A 23,456-nucleotide genomic window follows, 5' to 3' on the forward strand; every position below is an offset into this window, starting at 1 on the left:
AGTCCTCTCCAGTGAACAGTTAATATTATGAAGGAGCTAGTAGTCCTCTCCACGGGAGATTACCTCTTTGTCAGGTGGGTCTGAGGACAATAGTGTTGCTCCATCTGAGCTGAGTAGCAGCCTTCTGGTCCACTAGGGCGGGTACGTTTATACTATACCTTGGGAGTCACGTGTAAGAGTCACGTGTTAGAGATCACGTGTTATGAGTCACGTGTTAGGGACACGTGCTAGGGTCACGTGTTAGGGACACGTGCTAGGGTCACGTGTTAGGGACACGTGCTAGGGTCACAGCAAAAAATGAGTGTCAAGTTTGAAAACTGTATCGAGGAGAGATATATATATAATAATAACACCAACATCAGAGAATTATAATTGCAAAATTATATAGTCCCGTCTCTAGTCCTTCAGTTTTTAAAGATGAGATTTCCAGGACTGAAATTGTACAGTTTTGACTAATTTTTTCACCTGCAACCAATTAGTAAGTCAACTATAGATGCCATATGACACGATTGAGGTGCTGGAAGTTTTATTTCGGTCGGAGGAAGCCCACAGCAGAAAGCTTAACAAAACAAAAAGTTGTATTTTTAAAATTCTGTCCCATTTTCAAATATGAAATTTTCTGTACACAAATTTGACAGATTGGATGAAATTTTTGCCCAGAAACCAATTAGTCAGTTAATTGATGATGGTATGTAACCAAATTGAAGCACTGGGAGTCAAAATACCGGATAAGTAACCAGTAACCATCCCACCAGTAACCAGAAACCAGTAGGCAGTAACCAGTAACCAGTAACCAGTAACCAGTAACCAGTAACCAGTAACCAGTAACCAGTAACCAGCTTGACTTACCAAGATCACAGAGGTGTTTGAGTGCGAGCAGGTACTTTGTTTCACCCGCTCTCTCCACCCAACGTTTACAGAACGCTAGTGTTCCGAACTGTCTGTTTATCGTGTTCAGTAGCCCTGTGAGGAGAGTAGTTGTTAGTAACCTAGTAACCAGTAGCTAGTAACCTAGTAACCAGTAGCTAGTAACCTAGTAACCAGTAGCTAGTAACCAGTAGCTAGTAACCTAGTAACCTAGTAACCAGTAGCTAGTAACCTAGTAACCAGTAGCTAATAACCTAGTAACCAGTAGCTAGTAACCTAGTAACCAGTAGCTAGTAAGGAATTCTCCGTAGGGATTCAAAGTAACGGATAATAATTATCGTCAACAGAGTTAATCAAGACAATGCCTAGTAATCAGTAGCTAATAACCTAATCAAGAAAATGTTCTCTAGATAAGTACAAGAATCAAAACCTTTAGCCCTGTTAATTCTGATTGGCACGTGTCCAATATCAAAGTTCTTCATGTAATGGCTGCAGTCCACATCATCATGAACCAGCCCTTTCCCTGTGCTGCCAAACGTTTCTATTGCGTAGAACTCACCTTCTTCCATCTTTATTGCCTGGGAGTTGTGATTATTAGAAAATATTGCCCGTGATTATGAGAAACTAGCCTCATGAAACTTCATGAAACAGATCAAACATTTACAGCTTGTCCCTTGTGCTTAATAGCATCCTTAATCTTAAATAAACATAAGGAGCTAGAGTTAATCTTGGGACCCGAGACGTTTATGTGACGTCATATCACATAGTGTGACGTCATATCACGTGGTGTGACGTAATAACCCGAGACGTTTATGTTGCAATTGAACAAACTTTTCCGTTCAATCGCTTTTTTACCATAGTTTGCAATTGAACAACACCATTACATACTGGGTACAGTTAAGCACGCAAAGATGATTCATCAAGCAAATATTTTAAATAATTTCCAGCAATTATTACAACTAAGTTGCTGGAAATAAGTAATGTTAGAATATTCTGATTAGTGTTCAAATCAATAAAAGTATTTACACAAAGTACAAGTGTTCTTCCTTTACTCTTGTTAAGCTTCAATGCATAAAATACGAGATGCTTAAAAAGTCCATGCAGTATAATAAATTATAATAATTAAGTTATATGCTTAACAGTGATTAAGATATATGTAATTAATAGTAATTATCTTATATTATGCTTAACAGGGAATGCTGTAGGTAATGCTATGCTCTAATGTAAAAGTTCACATTGCAAATTATACGTTCAGTCAACGCGGAGTAACTGACTGCTAAGATAAAAGCTACATTACATATTATACATTATACATTATACTTCATGCAATACATTATACATTATACTTCATGCAATACATTATAATTTATACATTACATTATGCAATACAGAAAGGGGAAAATACATGAAAATACAAGTGTGGAAAATGAAGTAAAACTGCTTCTTTTCATAATGAATAATGAATATTCCTAGTTACCATGGTTACATAATGAACAATAAATATTCCTGGTAGTTACCATGGTTACATTTAATGAATAATGAATATTCCGAATAATTCATTGATCACCGAACAGCAACGATAACTTTATACAGGCGAAATCCCTCAAGAAAGGGGCATGTTTCATGTTTTGGGCATCTAGACATTCCAAATATTCTGTTACCATGGTTACATGGTTACATGGTTACATGGTTACCTCGTGTCAATCCGCCCAATTTAATTGAAACATAAGTTAATAATTCGATCGAATTTCATGGATTGAAGTGAATTTAAGACTGCTTATAAAGACATACAAGCTCGTTGAATGTCTAAATGTGCATCCCAGGCAGGCATTTGATGCAGATCTTTGTTCAAGTCACATACATGTTCTATATTCTACAAGCACATGATGTGACGTCATATCAGGTGATGTGACGTCATATCCCGTGATGTGACGTCATATCACGTGGTGTGACGCCATATCCCGTGGTGTGACGTTGTCATATCCCGTGATGTGACGTCATATCCTGTGATGTGACGTCATATCCCGTGATGTGACGTCATATCACGTGATGTGACGTCATATCACGTGCTTGTAGAACTACACTTCCTACCTCATTATTACTCCCGGGAACTGTCTTACCACCGTGTATTTGGAATGCCTAGTAGTTTAAATCAGTTTAATATGAGCTGTTTGATGGGCAGTAGCCAAGAAGTCCGAACCAGTACGCGGACTGGTCTGTGTACTTCTTTAGATAACATGAACATAATATTATATAATGGTATCTTGGTATCTTGATTGCAAGTGACAACTAGCTGACTAGCATTAATTGTCATGTTGCAAATTGAATGATGTCAACGATTACCATTTAAAACTAAATGTGGTACATACGACTAATTCTATTTCTTTGGAGTATTATTAATATTCAATTACCAATTCTAGGTAACACGACATCTGTCCGACAGCGACATCTGCCCGATTCCATCAACGACATCTGTCCAATTCCATCAACGACAACAACTATTCCAATTTTAGTTCCTGACATGGTACTCCACGGTTTACTAGCACTTAACCAAATCAATGGGCCCTCCATACTAAAGAATGCTTGAGACCTAGTAACCAGTAGCCAGTAATATAACCTAGTATTTAGTAACCAGTAGCTAGTAACCTAGTAACCAGTAGCTAGTAACCTGGTAACCAGTAGCTAGTAACCTAGTAACCAGTAGCTAGTAACCTAGTATAGTAACCAGTAGCTAGTAACCTAGTAACCAGTAGCTAGTAACCAGTAGCTAGTAACCTAGTAACCAGTAGCAAGTAACCTAGTAACCAGTAGCTAATAACCTAGTAACCAGTAGCTAGTAACCTAGTAACCAGTAGCTAGTAACATAGTAACCAGTAACCTAGTAACCAGTAACTAGTAACCTAGTAACCTAGTAACCAGTAGCTAGTAACCTAGTAACCAGTAGCTAGTAACCAGTAGCTAGTAACCAGTAGCTAGTAACCAGTAGCTAGTAACCAGTAGCTAGTAACCAGTAGCTAGTAACCTAGTAACCAGTAGCTAGTAACCTAGTAAACAGTAGCTAGTAACCTAGTAACCAGTAGATAGTAACCTAGTAACCAGTAGCTAGTAACCTAGTAACAAGTAGCTTGAGACTTCTTATTCTTTTTAAAACCCTCCTAAATAACTGCACGTCCTTTACATTTGGAGGAGGTAGGTTAAGGCCAGAGGGGGGGGTAAGGGGTCAAAAAATTCTACCAAAATATTATTTTCTAAATCGATTTAATTTTTAATGACAAAAACATTGCCGCTATTCACATATTTGTAGCTGATTAACTTTATTTATAATTGAGGTTAACCGATTTCTACAAAATTGACTATACAATATTGAGGTTAATAAAATTGAGGTTAATATTTTATTACACGCCATAATTTTTTGTTATTTCGGTCAGCAAATGTAAACTCTAAATTTTAGGTTCATAATTGTCAGAAAAGTAATATCCAAACGTGATTAAATGAGGTTAACCTCGTCTTTTAGATTATAGCGAGAATAGATCAAATGATAGAGTTATTATTTTCATCGTAAGTTTACGGTATACACATTTCTAAATAGATGACGTGTTGATTGACTTTCTTTTATCTTGGGAAAATGAAAAAATGAGGTTAACCTACACATTTTGGTACCGTAGGGAATATACATACGGTTCTTACTTATGTAATGTACCACAATATCGAAGTGAGGTATCTATTGGTATCACAATGCCTACAACTATAATCACGTGACAAAAGTGATTCGAACTGACCATATTTTAGTAGAAGATTTTACCCGGTAAATGGCTAAAAAATGAGGTTAACCTCTCATTTTTTGAATACCTGACTAGTCAATTACATGTTAAACTCAAAAACTTAATCGTTATACTGTGCAAATGTTTTACTACATATACAATAACATTGATAAACCAATCCAGTGTTATATGGTCTAAAGCGAGGTTAACACCCAAATTTTAAGCATTTAGTGTTTACAGGAAGTCTTGGTTAACCTCATTTTTTACAATACAAGGACATTAACTACTGAAAGTAGCTAAAATCATTTAGGGGACGGCCAGGTCTGATCAAGCAAACGTTATTAAGTGTATAAAAGGTCCTAACTAACGAACTGTGAACATTCCAGTGAATATTCAAAATTTTGAAAACACAAATTGCATCTATCTCAAAACACATTTTTGACCTTTCGATTCCTTAGTTGAATACCTGGCCACTCCCTGATCTTGAGGTTTGGTACAGTGGTTCCTTAGACAATTATCCTTATTTATTATTGACCGATTTTTTTTATTTGACTCGGTTCTCGAATTATGAGGTTAACCAGCTAAATTTTCCGAATTTTGACATGGTTAACCTCATAATTCAAGAACCGAGTCAAATTAACAAAAAATCGCTCACATAATAAATGAGGATAATTGTCTAAGGAACCACTGTACCAAAACCTCAAGATCAGGGATTGCCGGTTTTTCTAAACTAAGGAATCGAAAGGTCAAAAAAGTTACAGCCGTTTAAAGATCCAGTTCAACATGTAATTACAGGTAAACCTCAAAATTTAGCGCGCGATATCTCAGGAACGCAAGGGTCAGATTTTGATCTGTTTTTTTTCTTCTTGTTCGTCACCAGCAGCTATTATCAATTATGTGAAAACCTAGAAAAGTGCCATATACCCCCCCCTCTGGCCTTAAGAAGGAGCAAAGTTAGAATCAGAAAGGATAACCAGCAAGTAATGTTAGTCGTAACTTATCCAAGATACCATCATGTCATTGTCATAAGTATTAGTGTGACCGGTGACGTCATATCACGTGGTGTGACGTCATATCACGTGATATGACATCATGTCATTGTTATTTAAAGTAGTCCGCGGACTGGTGCACGGACTGGGTCGGACTTCTTGGATACTACCGTTTAATGTTTAATCACCGTGGGGTAAACATCATACGCAATCTCGGATCAACTGACATAGACTTGTCTATGAAATTATAACATTTCAACCCCACAAATCATGCTTAAATTATCTAATTGATGATCACAAATTGTTACAATTTAATTTGTAATCACTTAAATTACTCAAAACATGCTAAATTCTATTTAGCTTCACTCTTGGCTCATAAAATAAGCTTCAAGTGGTGACACTAACAAAATAACAAAGTTTCAAATGCCGACAAAGCTTCAAGCTCCAAAGCTTCGTGCGCCAAATTTTAAAGTGCGTTTAGTGCGCACAAACCAACTATGTTACCATGGTTACAAGACACAGCACGTGACTATGTTACCATGGTTACAAGACACAACACGTGACTATGTTACCATGGTTACAAGACACAACACTTGACTAAGTTACCATGGCTACAAGACACAACACGTGACTATTTTTACCAAAATGGTTCCAAACAAAACACGGACTATTTTTCCCAATGGTTACAAGACAAAAACACTACTTTTTTACCATGGTTACAAGACAAAAAAACGGGGACTAGTTCCAAAGGTTACAAGACCCCAACACGTACTTTTGTTACCATGGTTAAAAGGGACACAAAAACGTAACTATTTTTCCCAAAGGTTAAAAGACACAACACGTCCCCTATTTTACCATGGTTACCAAGACAAACACTTTGGACTATTTTACCTGGTTAAAGACACAACCGTGCTATTTTAAACCAGGTTACAGACACAACACTGCATGTTACCATGGTTCCCAAAACAACACTTTTGACTATTTTTACCAGGGTTTTACGGGGCCCAAAACCACGTGACTATGTTACCATGGTTACAAACAAAAACGTGACTATGTTCCCTTGGTTACAAGACAAAAAACACGTTTTACTCCAAACCTCGCCCCCCTTTATAAGGGGAAGGGTTTTTAAAACCAGCGGTATTTTGTGGGGTTTCAATTGTGACCGTTCGGGTTTAAAGGAAATAAAATTCCCTTTGGGTATTTTCTTACCGCCACTCCCCCCCTGGGGATGTTCATTACCCTTGATTATAATTTATAGGGGTTTTTTTTTAAATGTGTTTAATATTTTTAAACAATATTTTTTAAAAAGTACCCTAATTTTGTCCCTAGGGTTACACTCTATTTTAAAAAATTACAAGGGGGTTAACATTTTTTTAGTATTTTTAAATGAAATAAATTTCCCCTTGAAGGTATTTAAACTTGGGTTTCTTTTTGGTCCATTTTCCAATCCCGGGGGATGGGGGAGGGTTTTAATCGATCGATCGAGAATGAATTTTGATGATCCTGCTCAAGTACAGGAGAGTGTTAATTAAGGAAGATTTAAATTTAAATTTTTAATAACAAAAACCTCGGGGGACTCCAGACTTTTTGAATACCCCCCCACCTTTCTCATTCAGCCCCGTGCTTTCAATCCCCGGAAATTTTTTCCGGGGAAAACAGTTAAAATTGGGCAGCTCTATTTTTAAAAATTTTAAGCCACGAAAGTGCAGAAAAGGGGGATGAACGAATAAACCCACCCCACTCAGTATTTTTAAGGTTTAAATTACAATTTTTTTAAAGGGAGGGCCCCCCGGTTAAACCCTATTTAACCCAGAACCTAGTAACCAGAAACCCTTGGGAACCTAGTAACCAGTACCCCCGTAAACCTAGTAACCAGAAAACCCCTGACCTAGAAAACCAGTACCCGAAATTTTGAACCAGTAACCTAGAAACCCGTAGCCCGAAACCCTAGTAACTAGAAAACCTAGAAAAACCATAAAACGTAACCTATTTAACCTAGTAAACTAGAAACCCAGTAGCCCGTAACCTAGAAACCCAGAACCCTAACCTAGAAACCCAGTACCCGAAATTATAACCAGAAACCCGAAAACCTTTAACCATTAACCTAGTAACCAGTACCCCGAAAACCTAGTAACTAGAAAATTTGTCCCCATACCCCCGAAACCGAAAACCTTTGAAAACCAGTGCCCGAAACCCCCAATTTTAACCAGAAACCCAAAACCCAAAGAAACCCAAGTAACCTAGAAACCCCAGTAACTAACAAACCCCTTTTTGGGTTAGCGTTTTTGCAGCTTTAAAACCAGCGGATCGTATCTTGGATTAAAGTGAACAGCCCAAAGGGGCGGGTCAAAAAATCCCCCCTTTAAATATGAGTCCCAATCTATCCTTGCGGGACTATGGGAATTGGGAGGGGGTCTTGCCCGGGTTTTGGAGTGAAATTGACCGCGCGTGATTTATAGAGCAGCCTGGGGGGGTTTTAATTTTTGGATGGGGATTGTTTTTTTTATTTTATTTTTTATTAATTTATTTTTTATATTTTTTTAATTTTTTTTTTTAAGTTCTTTTTGATTCATTTGAAAATTTAAAAAATATGTATTATTAGAAAAACTATGGAAGATGTGAACTGAAAATTTTTCTGACTCACACCCTTTGATATTTTCAGAATGAAAAAAAAAAGTGCTCTAAAAAAAAATTTCCCAAATAAATATTTACAAATAAATTTTAAAAATATAAGAATAAATAATACTATAAAAGGAAATTTTTAAAATTTCCAAAAATTTTAAATATTTCTATGATAAAAAAAGGGACTTGTACATTATAAACATAAAGGAATGGCACATGGCAAAAAATTTCATTGTTTTTGAAATTAAAAAAATTTAAACAGCTTTAAATTTTAAAACCACTCGCTATAATAATTTACTTTAAAACTTTAAAAAGTTCCAAACTAGAAAACAAAAAACCCAACCCTTTCACCTTTTAAATTTTTAAAAAAACATTAATCTATCGAACAGTTTTTATTCCGTCAAAAATTTACAAAACTATAAAAGGGGAAAAAAGGGTTATATTTTTAAATAAAAAAAACCCATTTTAACATTAAAAAAAAAACCATGTTCATCATTCATCTTTTCGGTTTGAAGAGTATTCGAAAACCCTCAATTAATGTTATTTTAAAATTTTTAAAAAACAGTTTTTTAATGATTTTCATATAAAAAATTGTTTTTAAAATAAATCCAAAATGATGAACGAACGAAGCTTTTTTTTTGTCCCCCAAATCCAAAGGTCGTTTTGAAAAACTTACCTTTTTCAAACCCCCCCAAATTTTTAACCCTAAAAAAACAGGGAAACCCCTTGACCCCCCCTCCCGGGATGAAAAAACCAACAAAAATTTGATGATTGCGTTTTTTAAATTGTGTGGGATTGCGTTTTAAAGGCTGGTAGATTGCGTTTTTAAGCGCGTCGTGGGGAGGTCACGCGGGGCATTTCAGCTGTAACCAAAATTTTAATCAAATTTAAAACTCATCTATATAAATTTGAAACCAAAAACATCAGTTTCTTAAAATTTAAAGTTCACGGACAATCCAGAAAACCATTTTCCAGGACATTAACCCCGGGTTAACACGTTGTTTTTTCTTTTTAACCAAAGGTAAAGATACTACAAATAATTACAAACACTATCGGGTTTACAAGGCTCACCCAACCACATACTTCATAAAATTCCTGAAGGAAAGTGTAATCTTTAGCAGGGGGGGGGGCCCTACCCTCAAAAAAAAACCTTCCCCCTTTAAAACCGCACAAACCCCAAAGGGGAGGGTTCTTCAGAAAAGTCATCAAGAGCTGGGGATCAGTGCTCAACAGGATTTTGGTCGGGGGGGGTGTACCGCCTAATTTCAGCGGGGCCCCTGGATAGTTTGGGGCTTTACTTTTTCCTTTTCACCTTTTTAGAGGCTTTAAGCCGTGGGTCAGTAAAACCCCTCTAGACCCTTTCTAATATCCTTGCTTTTCTCCCGCGTTTTGGAAAGTGATCTCGATTGGGAAAATTTTTGGGCCCAGTAAACTTGTTTTCGTAAACCAAAATTGTATTGCCACGAAGTTGCGGGCGGGTCTATCCTTAAACCCGGGCCAGGGGGGGGGATCAAAAAGTGACCACGAACTCTGGGGGGCCCGGAGGGGCCCGCCCCAGTAAAAAACCAAGGTGGGGAAAACCCACGGGGCATAACTTTTTGGGGTAACTTCTTTAAAAAAGCCCCATTCATTTTCTGTTCACTAAGTGGGTGGGATTGGATGAGGGAAGATTGTTGGGGGCCCTTTTAGCTTTTTTCTCGCATTGTTCTGCGCGGTCTCAGTCTGGCCCCTTTAAAACACTACAATGAAAGGGCCCCCCGGGCCTTTTCCACCACCCCGGTCCCGCATTTCCTCCATATGATCCTCCCCGGTTCCCCCAAAGCCCCAAGGGGACCAATAAAAAGAACAAAAACCCCCCGTCATGAAAAACCCGGGTTTCAACTTTTTAAAGGGGTTTCCATTTATTTTCATACCCCGGGGCCCCCCCACCCCACAGCTTTAAAACCCGCGCCACCCTCTCCCTGCCTTTTCTTACCGCCACCACTCCCACGTTACATTGAATGTCTCCACTGCAAAACCCTTACCGGACCTTGTAGCTCAAGAGCTAAACAGCTTGTTGCTCCCCAAGAGCTATTTCCGTCTTCTACCCTTTTTCCCTGGGCCCGTGAATATCACTATGTTGGGGGGTTTCCTTCGGGGAGTTTTTTAATCATTGCGTCAATAGGTAAATCATGTCAGTTTACTGTATCAAGGGGCCCGGGTTAAATAATTTGGTAAATAAAAATAGTAATAGACAGTAGATTTACTAAAGGGGGTATTTTTGGGAAGGGGAATTTTTTACCTTTTACAGGTACCCCTCCTCTTTTAAAACCCTTAATCATTTTTCCAAATCTTTCGGCTGAGTCACCGAGGAATCGCTTTAGATCATTAGCTACCCCCAGGGGAAAATACATGGGGCCCGGGTCTGGTTAAATAAGTGAAAAACTTTACTATCCTTTAAAAAAATTTAATTTAAATTTTTTAATGATTACTTGACTTTAATTAAAGTTAATAACAAATTTGGGAACCGGGTTAAAAAAAATGGTAAAACATTGAACACAAAGATTTTTCAGTTATACGTTTTTTGTAATTAAAGCTTTGCGTTGTATTTTTTTGAAAAATTAATATCACAAAGTGAATACATTGTACTTAGGGGGAATTTCCTACCCTTTTTCATCACACTTTTAAAATACTTACACAAAAAATAGTCCCATTTCAGAACATTTAAATAACTTATAGTCACGGGGTTGTAATTCACGTTTTTAAAAATGTCACTTTGGTTAAAGGGTCACTGGTTATAATGTCACGGGGTTAAAAAATGTCACGGGGTTTTATAATGTAACGGGGTTTATAATGTCACGTGGTTATAATTTCACGTGGTTTAATTTCAGGGTGGTTAAAAGTCACCGGGTAAAAATTTTCCACGTGGTTTAAAAATTTTCACTTGGAAAAATTCACGGGGTTATAATGTCACGTGGTTATAATGTCACGTGGTTTAATGTCACGTTTTTTAAAGGGCCACGGGTTTTTTAAACCCGTTTATAATGTCCGGGGTTATAATGCACTTTTTTAAATTGTCACGGGGTTTATAATGTCACTTTTTTTATAATGTCCCCCGGGGTTTTTAATTTCCTTGGTTAAATGTCACGGGTTTTAATGTACGTGGTTATAATGCCCCGGGGTTTTATAATGTCACTGGTTATAATAAAAAGGGGTTTTTAATGCCACGGGGTTTTTAATGTCCGGGTTATAATGTCCCGGGGTTATAATGCCCACGGGGTTTAATAATTTTTCCACGGGGTTTTTTAAGGGTCAGGGGGTTTATAATGTCACGGGGTTATAATGCCCAAGGGGTTTATATTTCACGTGGTTATAATGTCCCCGTGGTTAAAAATGTCACGGGGTTATAATGTCACGGGGTTTTTAAATTTTCACGGGGTTTATAATGTCACGTGTTTTAATGCACGGGGTTATAATTCCGGGGGTTTTAATTCACGTGGTTTTTAATGCCCCACTTTGGTTATAATGTCACGGGGGGATTTGTCACGTTTATAATTTTCACGGGGTTATATTGTCACGGTTAAAATTCCACGTGGTTGAAAGGGGTCACGGGGTTAAAAAGGTCACTTGGTTTTAATTCACTTTTTTAAGGTCCCCTTTGGTTTTTAATGTCACGGGGTTTAAAATTTGTCACGGGGTTAAAATGTCACGTGGTTATAAGGGTTCACGGGGTTTATAATGTCACGTTTTTGGGTTAATTTCCACGGGGTTAAAATGTCACGTGGTTTTTAAATGTCACGGGGGTTAAAATGTCACGGGGTTATAATGTCACGTGGTTATAATGTAAACGGGGTTTTATAATTAACGTGGTTAAAAGGGCCACGTGTTTTTTTGGATGATAAGTGTCGTGGCTGCAATGTGATTTTTGGGAATTTGAAGTGCCCACAATTTGAGGGTTTTTCCACATTTTCCTCTCTAAATTTGGATATGAAGTACATCAAAAAAGTTGGCTAAGTGCTTTTTATAAAAACATCGTACCCGAAGGTTTTTGTTAAAATATGGCTGTCATTTTTTCCCTTTACAACATTGTGGGCCGCACCAAAAACCAAGGACACTTTTACCATGGCTAAAAAAATGGTTAAAAAAAGGCTGCTGTCTGCTGTCTGTGCTAACAACGATTGTCAACCAAAAATCATAAAAATATCTTTAGTTTAAACCGGTGCCCAGAGCAGCTCACTCATCACTAGTTTGTAAATTGTGAAAACCCTCAAAAGTTTTTTCCAACATTTAAAACTAAAGTTGGGGTTTGAAGTAAGCTGCGGATTAAATGTAGTTTACAATAACAATGTTTTAATTTTTAAAATTGTGAGGCCCAATAAGCTGTGAAAGGGTGTTTTTAAATGATTCAGGGGGGGCTTGGGTAGAAAGGGATTTTCTCTTATTCTGAAAAAATTATTAAAAAGCAAAGGGACTTTATTTCCCCAAAAACCCAAAAAATACCACATACGGCACTTGAATGAAAGAAATAAAGGAGGTAAAAAAAAAAATCAGGGGGAAAAAATAATCTTCTTTTTCCTTCTCAAAAATTTCATCACTGATTATCAAAATAGAGAGAAGGGTAGTAATTACCGTTAGCACATTTCAATAGACTGTTTTGGGCTCATCGACAAGAACGAAAACGTACCACCGAAGAAAGGGGCCCAAAAGATTCTACAAAAAAAATCATACAAACTAGCAGGGGGTAAAAAAAAATCCCTTTTAAAAAAAAAATCAAAAAAAAACAAAAACCAATGTTTAATGACATACCAGGGGGGGAAAGCAAGCCCAAACCCTGCAAACCTTTCTTTTTAATCGTAGTTCTGGAACAATCCCCCACTTCCCCACAAATCCTGTCAGGTAGCCCGGGTTTTGGATCCAGGGGATGTACGTACTGGGGGAACCCGGGGAAATAATAAACTTGGGAATTTGTTAACTTATTTAATTTATACAGCTTTTAAAAACGTTATTTTTGAAACCCCGGGGTCCGGCTTGATCCACTTTTAAAGGATATTTGATGATTGAAACAATGTACTTGAATTTTTAATGTGATTCGGGGAATCTATGAGGGATATTTTATATTGATTTTTTAGATGAATTTAAAAGTGGTAGCATTATTTTCATTTGTTTTCATGATAAAATAAAAAAGGGAAAATCAGCTGGAGGGAATACTTTTCCGGTTGGTCGGGCTTTAATGCCATTGGCATTTTTTCTTATATGAATAATAAAACTTGGGTAGTTATTTTTTCGGGCCCAATCATATACCAAAATTTAAAAAACAAATCTTAACCTTAACCGCATGAAGTTCCTTCAAAAGTAAAGGGGCTTCTGTCACATCCCGTTCTGTGGGTTTCAGCAGCCTCCCTAAAAACCCCTGGAAAATGGTAACCTGGTTACCGGGTTACCTGGTTCCCCGGGTTTACCGGGTTTTCCTTTGCTCCCTACGCTGTCACTTTAACCGTTTTTGGGGGGTTTTCAGAAAAACCCGGCCTGGTAACCGGGTTATCGGGTTACCGGGGTTAACCGGTAACCGGGAAAACCATTAAACCGGGTTTACCTTTTTTCCCCGGGTTTTAACCTGCTCCCTAAAACTTTCACATACCGTTTTGTGGGCTTCGCCTGCCGGGCGCCCTTTTCAGAGTTTTCTTCAAAAGCTTTGCCTTTTCATTTCCCATCCCCTGCGAAAGAACCTCCCCCGATTGTCGTCTCTGTACGAATTTTCCCCCCCTAAAAATTTAACGAAAAGTATTCGTGCGGGGATGTTTAGTTTAAGATCACGTGAAACAAACGTGAAACACACGTGAAACACATACTGTTCATCAATCTTAATTCGGGGGGAAACGGGTCAATGATTACTTTTTAATTTTTCATCAAAAATTCTTTTAACTTTTCAGCCCTTTTAAAATTTAGACGGAATTGGCCCCCCCCCCCCCCCCCCCCCCCGGGATGGGGTTAGGGGGGGTTGGAAGGGTAGGGGGGAAAGGGCGTAGGGGGTAGAGAGGGGGGGGGTGGGGGGGTGGGGGTGGTACCTACCTCCCTTTGGGGTCCCTCCCAACCCTTGGGGGGGTCCCTTGGTGGGGGGTGGGGGGTAGGGGGGTAGGGGGGGGGGGGTGGGGGGGATCGGGTTACAAATCAAAACATGTTTTAACCCCCAGGAAAGTTTCCGTCGGGGAAACAAATCCCCGATAGAAATTGGGTTGGGGAGGATCAGTCTGAAAACCTTTTAGCGTTTTTTCTTCTTTTTCCCCTCTTCTTCTTCTTTTTGCGGGACCCCTCAGTGTTAGCGCCACCCTCAGCCCCTTCGTCCAGCTCCTTCTTAAAGAAAGCTCCGTTCTTTTTTTTTTCGTTCGCCGTTTGCTGCTTTGTTTTCCTGCGGGATTTAAAAATATGACTTTTTTCGGGAGCCCAAAAATTAATTAACTTACAACCAAAATGAATACACGCTTAAATTGAAGGGATTGTAAAAGGGTAAAAAATATTGGAAAAAACGTTTGGGTTCCCAAAATGGGAAGATTTTAAAATTTTCTTCCCCCCCCTTTTAAAGTTTCCCCAGCTGGCTTCTTCTTTTTCTTTTTCTTTTGTTCTTCTTTGCTACAGGAGCTTCTGGTTTTGGGGCCCTTTTTCTGCTTCCCCCCTTATCTAACTGTAAAATACACCAAGATAAAAAAAATTGGTGGTTTTCATTTAAACTTGAAACTTCAAAATTGTTCATCTACCGGGTTTTACATTAAATCAATTTACCATTTTAATAAGAAAAGTTTTTTTTTCTGAAACTTTAATCTGTTTTACAACTCACATGTAACTCTGTAGTTAAGGTAAACTAATTTGGGGATTTGACATTGATAGGATTCCCTGGGTACGGATTTGTTGTCACAAAAACAATCAAAATTTTAAATTTTTAAAAGAGAAAAAACGGAAAACTTTAATCTGTTTCACAAGGGCCCCCCCCCCCCCCCCCCCCCCCCCCCCCCCCCCCTTTACAACTCACATGTAATCAGCTAGTTCATTTCGGGCAGGTTCTTCTGTGGCTGGGGTTATAACTGCTGCTGACATTATCTAGTTGAAACGTAATAGAATTAAAATAGGGTTCACTGGTCGCGGGAGAATATACTAGATTTAAAAAGGTGTAAAAATAACAAATCAAGATAATTATATGGAATTTTGCAACCTAAGAGTATGATCAGCGAATTGATAAGAATTCTTTTACCGTATGGTTAAAATCAGACTATTGCCGGTTATAGGTCGGGAGAGGGGGGGGGGGGTCAGGTACTAAGTTCTGTACGTGTTATAGGTATAATTCAAAGATTCTTATAGATACAATAGATACAAGAACATAATATGGTGTTAACTCAAGTTCGAAAGATGAACAATTTACAGTACGAACAAACAATCAAATGAGTTTCAGAATATGTCTTCAACAGGAATCATAAGACCATCTGCATCTTTATCATTGACATCGCATACACTCCAAAATATTCGTCAGCCTGAAAAGAAAAATAGCTTGAAAATTGACATGCGTTTCATTTCCCTCACACACATTTCAATAAATGTGTGGCTATTAGAATGACCAAGACATCTGAAGAGCTGAAGACATGAGAGCCTTGAATCGTTTACTTACAAACCGGTACTGATCAAGAGTCTGCTCACTCTTAAAAACACATACATTAATCATTATATTATCAGAACTAAAACCCTAAAACCCTTCGTAGAACATACCGGTCCCCCACACCGTTCTTTATCGTCGTTCTTGAAGAGTCCTCCTTCTACTCCTTCTTGAAGAGCTCCTTCTACTCCTTCTTGAAGAGTCCTCCTTCTACTCCTTCTTGAAGAGTCCTCCTTCTACTTCTTCTTGAAGAGCTCCTTCTACTCCTTCTTGAAGAGTCCTCCTTCTACTCCTTCTTGAGTCTTGATTCCTCCTTCTACTCCTTCTTGAAGAGTCCTCCTTCTACTCCTTCTTGAGTCTTGAGTCCTCCAGTGTATACCCCATCTCTGTTGTATCTTCTAGCTTCATCCAAGACTGTACGTCGCCCTGAAAGAGACGATGTATCAAGGGACAGAGCAATAGATTGATAGAGTATTAGTTACATAATATGTATATAATAATAATTACGTCTTAATAACTGCAGAGTTTCTCGACACAAAGAGTCTACAATGTTGTTTGCTACAATGATTGTGCAACACGTTCTGATGATTAAATTTGCAGCACTAGTCATCGCATACGACAACTAAATCATTTTAATTTGAGATGAGTTATTGAAGAATGTGTTCATCTATGATTAAGTTGCACCTTGCAAGTAAAACAATTCAGCATTCGTAAACATTAAAATTAGAATTAGAATTATATTCAAACTTACACAGCAATACAATAACAAGAATTGCGCCCGTTGTTTCGTTTTGGCGGACGCTAGATTTCCGTTCACTATATTTATAAATTATATAAGCTCTAATCAGCTCACTTCATAATAATAATATACACATAGTACACTATACTACGCATGCCACGTACAAATTGGGCTTATTACCTAATACTATACATTAATTGATACACTCGCGCCGCGCATTCATTGACATGCTAGCTATATACATCATATCTCCGCAAGCAATACTCGCGCGCTGCACTGCGCGCTAGTTGTCATGGTAACTAACGAAAGGACGGACGACATATTTAAACCCACCTATCTCGTTCTCCAAAATCCACGTTTTTCTGCAAAAACGTCCATTCGTAACCTTTCACTATTGTCTTTTTACAAAAGAGTGTGAACGGAAAAAATAGTAAATAATTTAAAGATGCTTCGATCTGCTGTGCAGGACATTCAAATCAGCAAAAAACTGATTATAGAGTGCTCTTCTAAGGACTAAGAATCAAAACATATAGTATATAAAGTTGGGGGAAAGGAAACATCCGCGGTAAATCGGGAGTTTGCAGTAAATCAGGGTTTTTTTGTTTACATTATACATGTTAAGCCCTATTTGGGAAAGGAGACCGCGCGGTAAATTCGGGGGGGGGGGGGGGGGGGGTTAAATGGGGGTTTTACATTATATTGCAATTGGTTTATTATTATTAAAAACTTCAATACATGTCTGCAATCTAAAAAACAATTGATTCGCCAAAACCATACAAATAAGCACATTTCAAAAAGTCACCTACAAGTACAAATATTCAAATCTAGCAGTAATAGTATTTAATTAATCTCTAGAAAGACACTCAATTATTTTTAAAAAGGAGAATCAAATACACAACAATTTAATACTTTTTTAGACCAAAATCGTATTTGATAATTTCAAAAATCGTCAGTTATAAAACATATTAAAAAACGTACCCAACAAAATGATTCAAGCTATTTTATCATGACCTCCTAGGAGACACATCACATTATGCAATTTCGATATCTTTGAAATCTTCAATACAGAACGATGTAATATTTCATCAAAACGATTCAAATTTCAATATTCAATAAAGATATATAGTACTTAAATATACTGATTCTTCGCTAATAAATCGAGTTTTCTTATAAACTGTTAATAAACAGCATGGCAGAAATCGAAGAAACTACAGCCACAGCCCACAACGAAGATTTACTTATCATTCACTCAAAAAGTTATATCCATTTAGTAATATAATTTGCATTTAAGCTTGAAATTCCCTTCAAAGGTTTCGTCAACAGCTGGAATTTCACTCTCCTTGAAATCAATTTCTCTCCAGCACAAATGAAATCGTTTACCTTGATGATAGCCATGTAGCCCACTTGCCCAGGTCAGAGGAGGCATAGGTTCCCAATTTACGAACTGGTTAGGACCACTTTTTGCTTTGCCCGAAACAGAAAAGCAGAGATGCATTTGTTGAGGATAAATGGTTTCGCTGCTTGAGCTAATTGATTAAAGCCATCTACATCTTTTGGGATAAACTCAAAAAGAACATTAGGTGAATTTGAACGGTAACCTGCATTTGAAGACCTCGATCTTATCGAAAAGCTTGAAACTGAAGCTTTATTTTCCAGATGAGTCTCTTTTGGTGGGGTAAAGTGAAAAACGTGGGACTGTTTAAACAGCTTGAGAACTGATACGCATCTGTCGGCCATCAGGGAGGTTTCCTTTTGCAGACTAGTTTTGAACATTTTAGCAATGAAGAAAAGAAATCATCCATTGCCTTTGTTTGAAACTGTTTATTTATGAGGTACTCATCTGAAACTTTCCTCCATCGTTGCTCCATTCTGATAGTGACTATTTCGTGTTCAACATCCTCAGACCAATTTGGTATTAAATTACTCTCAGCATGAAAATACATCCAGAATATCATTCCATCAATAAACTGATAAAGGTTCTTAACTGTTGAAGTCTCACGAAAAAGTTTGATAAATTTTGAGTAGCTGCTCGTTTCCTTGAGTTTTTGACTGATGTAATAGTTGGGACGGCAACATATTGGGTCAGGAATTTTTAAATCCGCAGCTGTAATGGGTTTAACAATGGCAATTTGAGAGACTCTACGAGTGCTTTCTAACTGTATCTTACTGATGAACTTTGTATCTTCCAATGTCAGGGTTTCTAAACGATGCAGGGTTTCAAACAAGCTGAAATAAGTTCCACTATCACGGATCAAACATCTTGCTAGTAAAACTGGGTCCAAAAGAAGCTTTACATTTTCAGTCATAGATTTAGATTCTCTTACACATCCTTCAACTAATCTTGCCAGTATTTCGACCTCATTTCCAGCGACTACTTTAAGCAACTCCAAAGAAGTTGAGCTAATATCATTCAAATCTTCGTTCGATGGCACAATCAGGCAGATTGATTCAGTGGGGAAGAAAATTTCAGATGACAACCTTTTGAGAAGATCTATCAATCGGCTATCTTTACAGGTCTCAAAAGCATAACCTGCCTCCGAAATAAGAAAATGAAGATATTCCATATCTTTGTACTCTTTTCTGGCTATACCCTCAAAAAACTGTATGCACTTGCAGATGAGCCACGAAACAACAAATATATTAGCCATTTTATAAAACTCCCTAAAGATGTTAGCACTCAAAGATTTTGATTTCCCTGTATATAGACATTGAATGAAGCATTCAACAGCATCATATTCAAAGTCATCCATTTCATGGCTTGTCACTTTCAGGTCTTGAATAATTTCTCTGAAAACTGGGCTATTCCAACAGAGAACCTCTGAACTAACAGGTACTTTTTCGCCCCCTTTCAGAATAAGTGTAAAGTCCCTAGGAAGATTTCTCTTGAATGCTCTTGAATCGAGCATTCAAGTCGAGGTTTGCTTTCTCTTGGCAGTGTGACAAATGTTGACGGTTGTGGCTCTCCCATAGTAACATTTAACTTTCTAAAGCTATAAGAATCACGACAATTAGTTAATCATATCAGCATTAAACGTCTGACAGCAGAAAGAAAACTTATTGTACTAAGATCCATGTGTAATATTATAAGTAAATGTGTCACAAACCGTTTAGTGAGCTTCAGCAGCTTGTCTGGCATCTTTAAGAGCACAATCCTTCATCTTTACTTTCACATTGAGCCACAGCTAAGGTTTTGGTCTCTAAACTGGCATCCACATTTTATCTTTCCCTTTCACGCTCTGAAAGAGACAATTTATCAAGGGACAGACCAACATATTGATAGAGTATTAGTCCCTATATTAAGACGCAATGAAACTATTGGACCACGATGCATGGGGACTTGCCACCCCATGGCAACATTAAAATATATTGACTCAGTTACATCGTTTCCTGTTAAAATAAAACTCCGTTACAAATTGAACTTACAAATTTACCTTCAACCACAGGTGTTTTTATTCTTCCTCTCATTCTTTATATTCTTTCGACTAGCTTTCTGTTCCGCATTAGCAAGGGTTGTTAAAGTCATAATCTAGAGTGTTTTAAGATTTGTCAAAAATTGAATTTTTTGTTTTATTTGATAATCATAAATTAATAAATCAACCTATCAAAATTCTAAATGAATTTGAAATTTTAAACTTGTCCAGAGATAGACTTGGAATGGTTATATACATTATGCAGAAGTTATGGTAGAAGGTTATACAAATCTTAAAACACTGTATAAAAATAATAAATTATTAACATAAGATATAGAATATCTCCATATAACAGTATCTGCAAATCAATAAGAGGTTTTGTGAGCATCAAATTCTGACTGTTGCCGTATAGTTAGAAATAGAGTCAGGTTCTAGGTCATAATAGTGCAGTGAGTTCAAATAACGACAAAATACTGTGTAAAAACTTTTTGATAAGTCTTAGTGCACTGAACTGCTACTTAATGGTCCAAAATTTCAAAAGTTTAAACTTAAACAAATATATCAATCTGCTTGTGATCAATATTAGCAAGTTCGCAACAAACTCTTGGTTGTAACCTAAGCCATAGATGATTTATAGATGACTCAAATGGAAAAGACACATTGAATTTAGCTAGTTTCCTGGTTAACAGACTGGCAGACATGTACAAAGTACCACAAACTTCATTCATAATCACACACAGTGCACTATTTAGCAAACAATTTCTCCTGCCGCACCTTCTTCATGTCATCAGCAGCTTGAATCTGAGTTATCTCGATGGCCACTGGAAGGGCCATTATAATAGCAGATGTAGTTGTGATCCATATCGCACTCTTTATAAAATGATACAGCCACAGCGATGAGGTTTTGGTGGTGGTGGCCACAAAGGCTCCTCCCGTCCTGGCTGAACGTGGGAACATTTCTGAAATACAAATATGGGACATTTAATTTCATTTCAATTGGTTCAAATTTAAGTACATTCTGTTATAAACTTTTAATAAATCAGTTGTGAATTGTAAATTATCAATAAGGGGTCGTTCACATATTACTTTTATATATAATATTTGAGCAATTTTTACCCCTCTCCCCCCTCCGTAATCAACCGTAATCAATACCCACCCCCCCCCCCCCTCCTGACAACAAAATTACGTAATCATGGCCTGACCCCGGCCCCCTACCCCGATCATTATGAGCCGAAATCATTGTCATGATATCCAGCCAAGAACTTTCCAAACTACTTACTTTAGCAGTCACGTACCCAATCCATTCCTAAATTTTATCACTTTCAGAGTGAAATTGAGCGGATTTGAATTAAAATATTGTCAAATTGTTATTATTCTAGAGGGTAAAAAAGAAAATTTTGATTACATACTCAACAGCCAATCAACCACCCCCTCCCCCCCCCTGTAGTCAACCGTAATCATTTGGAAACCCCCTCTCCGTAAGGGGTCGTTCACATATCACGTAATCAGCTGAGGGAGGAGGGGGTTTCCGAATGATAAGTTAAAACGTGCGCTATTAGCTAATCAACATAATCACGCCCTGCTTGATTGGACCCTCAAAGATTTTGACTGCACAAATGTTATTGTCCAAACATAACTGGCTGGTCACACACATCTCAATTAAAATTACGCTAGGCCACTGTTTTCCAAGTCTTGTCCTGTGAGTAAAGTATGTGTGAGAAAGTTTTAATAAAATCATTGTATATCTATTTTTGAATTTTAAAAATCTAATTTGAGAATGAACGTTAAAGAAATTTTTAATTAGCACTGTATAGTTTAAGATATTTATAGCTTATTATAACAATTGATACAAAGGCCATAATCTTTCACCAGCTCTCCAATATCCACCTTGAAGCTGCATTTTATATCCTAAATATAAACTAAATCATGTTTTAGTGTAGACTTTTTGTCACAACAAGACTGCAACCGTACCTATAGTAACAATTATAAACAGAACCTCTAATGTCTGCTAACAATTTATCTTCTAGTCCTAATCTGAGCCTTGTCTCTAAAAACTTAACTGAACTAGCGTTTCGGTGTGTGCAAAAGCTTCCAGGCACGCGCATTCCTTGCCCCGTTAGTTACCTGTCCTTCATAAACCAAACTAGCAGTCAGGACAAAAAGTCATACACCAAATGGGCATTATATTTTATGAATTGTTTTACATCTTTTTATTCTGTAAAAATGTGCTAAAATTAAATTTCTTGTTTCATTGAAATTTCTTGTTTCATTGATTACGCTACTGTAATTTTGACACAATAGCTATGTGTAAAACTGATTACGGAAGGGGGGGGGGGGTCAAAATGTTCCAAAAATTGATTACGTAATATGTGAACGACCCCTAATCATTTAGAAACCCCCTCCCCCTCCCCCTCCCCCTCGGCTGACCCCTAACAGGATAATAAATCAAGAGGCTTGCATATAATAATACCATGTAAAATATAGTGTATCTTTACCTCTAAGACCAATTATTCTCTCAAGATAAGTTTCCTCCAGCTCTTCATCTGGAATTAAGTCAAGATCATCAACATCTTCTATCATTGCAGGTGGAGCAGCCATCCTGTTCTTAAGAAATTTGTATCAGTATTTTCCGATACAGTAAAACATTGATTTACCATAAACCATGGGCAAAGGAAAAAAGGGAGTAAATAAGGGACAAACATCTATCACAAGCCAAATTTTTTTAAACTTATTGTAAAGAAACTGCAATTTTCCCCCCTCACCACTCCCCCTTTAAATTTAAAAACCCATATCATTGAAATACAATATTAATCAAAACCCAAAAACCCTATCCCCCCCCAAAAATTTTCCCCAAATTTTTAAAAAAAATCCCCTCTAAAAAAAATTCCCCCCTTTTAAAACAAAAAATTTAATATTTTTAAAATTAAAAAAACACCCCCCCCTTAAATTTTTAAAAAAATTCCCCAATACCCCATTTAAAACCTCCATAAATTTCCCTTCCCTTTTTAACCCCAAACAAATTTTTTCAATCTAAATTAGAAATTTTTTGCTTTTTAAAAACACAAAACAAATTTTTAATCAAAAATCATCTTCAAATTCAACCAACCCCCCCCCCTTTTATCCCCCCCAACAAAAAATCCCCTTTTAAAAATTTATTTCCCCCCAAAAGGTAAATTTACTTTAAACCCCCCCAATTTTAAAATTTTTCCCTTAAACCTCCAATAAGTTTTTATTTTTGAATTCCTTTTCCCCAAATGGGAATTTTCCCCATACGTCCCCCAGCAAGTGAAACGGGTTAAGGGAACCCCAAATAACTTTAACAAAAAATCCCTTTAAAAATTTTAAATATATAAGAATTTCGGGCCCCGGGAACCAACGCAAAGATTTAAAATTTCCCTACTGCCTACAAAGTAAAATTTTTTTATTTTTTGTATCCCCGAGGGGTTTATA

At 37.2% G+C, this 23,456-nt stretch overlaps 1 protein-coding gene and 1 long non-coding RNA gene across 2 annotated transcripts in view; one reads left to right on the top strand and one right to left on the bottom strand.

The window, feature by feature from the left end:
* The window catches only part of LOC134814240 (uncharacterized), a 324,724-nt gene that overhangs the window by 104,743 nt on the left and 196,525 nt on the right, over positions 1–23,456 (top strand). The window lies entirely within an intron of this gene.
* On the bottom strand, positions 20,312–22,605 carry LOC134814242 (uncharacterized). The gene is made up of 2 exons (XR_010160129.1): positions 22,502–22,605; positions 20,312–20,965 (listed from the first exon to the last, which is right to left on the bottom strand). It is a non-coding gene; the product is annotated as an uncharacterized LOC134814242 (long non-coding RNA).

The sequence above is a fragment of the Bolinopsis microptera genome, chromosome 4 (genome assembly GCF_026151205.1).
Source record: "Bolinopsis microptera isolate Bmic1 chromosome 4, MBARI_Bmic_1.0, whole genome shotgun sequence".
NCBI classification, from domain to species: domain Eukaryota; kingdom Metazoa; phylum Ctenophora; class Tentaculata; order Lobata; family Bolinopsidae; genus Bolinopsis; species Bolinopsis microptera.